Genomic DNA, 2,621 nt, shown 5'->3' with positions numbered 1-2,621 from the left:
CTTGTCATTGTATTCATTCTGTTGTGCACAATAGAACATTGTCCTCAGAGGTTAAAATCTCAAGATTTAAGAGCTAATGAAAACTTCTGAACATGTAATCAGGGCATTCAATCTTTCCTGATAACTTTCACAGAAATGTTTTAAGTGTTAAAATTTGCACGTATGATGTCACAGTTACCATAGAAACACAGGCATCTGTTCTGGACATACTGTGTTTAGGCAACTGTATTTGTTTTATTCCCCTTCCCTCCTGGTTTCCTTAAAAAAAAACAAACCAAACCAACCAGGAAGACTACTTAAGTCCCACTCTTACCCTGTGATGGAGGCTGTCCTCCCTAGGAACTAACAAGAATAGAATGAAAATAGTGTCTGACTTTTTTCAGAGAAGGTCCTGAAGGAACAGCTGTCTGTTCCAATGGACCACAGTTTGGTTTCACTCAAGTCTTCTAACTAGACACTTTTAAGCCCTAATAAACCTGAAGAATTTGGAGGGTTTTTTGGTTTTTTTGTGGTAAGGAGGGATGGGTGAATTCACTTCCACATGATACCAAATTCATATCCTATTGGTTTTTCCTGTACGTTATTTTGATTTAAAAAAATGAAGCCAATGTTTTATTTTGTCCATTTAGGAAAAAAATCCAAAACTTTCTTCATAAGGCAAAGAACACGCAACCTGCTGGTGCTCAAGGCTGTGCTGATAGACTGATCCAAGCAGAGAACCAGACTGATTAAATCTCCAGCTGTAGGAATCACTCTTTACTGTTGCTTAGCTTGACAAGATGTGGCTCCATTAGTAATAGGAGATACTTAGGCATTGCTTCTCCTAAGATAACAGCTTCCTCAACATGAGGTATACAATACTTCATGTGGTTGGTTGCCATGGTTAAGTAAACTGGTTTAAGTTCCCATGTTTTACATACTTAAAATCAGTCTCCTAAACTACTGCATTTACTGACAGAGGTCATTATGGTCCACGACTAGTCCTGCGATCCATTGGGAAGTGCAGTGCTCAGCACACATCACAACCAGGTTACCCAGTGTTAGACTCAGACTTGAATGCATAGCATGAGGTAGAAGACTCATTATCTGGGGAGCACCTGTATGGCCCTGAAGTTAAAGCACACAATCAAATCATCAGATTCATGTAAGCACACATTCTTACACGGCTGTTTGCTATCCAGTTTATCAGCACCTTCTCTAGCTATGGCTTATTTCATTGCTCCCATGTTTGTGCCAGGTTCTAAACATTGTATTTTTGCCCTCAGTAACCTGAAAATTGAGAGGGGGATTTTTTTGCTCTCCCTGCTTTGCTCTACAACTAACTGGAGCTACAGAGTTGATCAAGGAATTGGAGCATCTCTCCAATGGGGAAAGGCTGGGGAAACTGGGCCTGCTCAGCCTTGAAATGACTAGAGTGAGGACCTCATCAATGCCTGTAAGTGTCCAAAGGGAGGGTGCCAGGAGGATAGTTCCAGGCTCTTGATGCTGAGCAGTGGGACAAGAGGCAAAGGGTGGAAACTGATGCATAGAAGTTCCACCAGAACACGAGAAAGAGGTTTTTTTGTCCAGTGGAACAGGTTGCTCAGAGAGGTTGTGGAGTTTCCTTTCACTGGGGATATTCCAGAAGTCTGGACACAATCCTGTGCTATGTGCTGTAGGATGACCTTGCTTGAGTTGGAAGGTTTGACCAAGTGACTCACTGTGGTCAGTTCCAAACTGATTCGTTCTATGATTCTGTACTTCTGTAATTATTCATCATAAATGTGTTGCATATTTTGTTCAGGTTGGTTTTTTTGGCAGTAACTTAGACTTCCTAATAACAGTTCACTACCGTATAAATTTACTGCCTGTTCCTAATTAAAACAATCTGGTTTATTGCCACAAAAGAAAATTTTGTCACACTAGTGAGCTTCAATCTTCAATAACTGAGAGGATGTGTTTACAAGCAGGAACACTTAATGCCATTGCCAAGCAGGTCTAATTGGGATTAACCTTTAAGTATTTACACCTACTCAAAAACTTAGGTGGAATTAGAAGGGAGCACAGTCAGCAAAGTATTAGTGAATCAACAGATGCAAATAAACAAACAATGTTAGAAACCATTTTCATAACTATAACATTATGTACTGTCCAAAGTAACCTAAGTAAACTGCAAATTACAGTTAGGTTTATGATTTATTTGTTTTTATGAATTTGCCTATTTGAGTATCTTACTATTTTTTTGTGAACTAACAAATACTGTCCCCAGTGAGAAGCAAGAGATTATTTATAAAGATGAAACAGTGCATTTCACTGCTTTAAACTATTTAGACTTAATCGTACACATCTAGAAAATGTACTTAATTCCAGCCTCTGATTGGCAAAGGCATTAAGTGTTCCTGCTTGTAAACATGTCCTCTCAGTTACTGAAGATTGGAGCTCATTAGTTTCTGTAACAGGATTTTCTTTTGTGACAATAAAACAGATCGGCTTAATTAGCAGCAGATAATGAATTTAAACTGTAGTGAACTGTTTCTAAAGAAGTCACAGTTACTGCCAAAAACCCAACCTGAATGAAATATGCAACAGATTTGTGATTGAATAATTAATGGTACAATAAAACAGGGATAGAAAAAAACGTC

Source organism: Melospiza melodia, chromosome Z, assembly GCF_035770615.1.
Source record: "Melospiza melodia melodia isolate bMelMel2 chromosome Z, bMelMel2.pri, whole genome shotgun sequence".
Lineage (NCBI taxonomy): Eukaryota > Metazoa > Chordata > Aves > Passeriformes > Passerellidae > Melospiza > Melospiza melodia.
Note: the sequence above shows the minus strand (reverse complement) of the source record.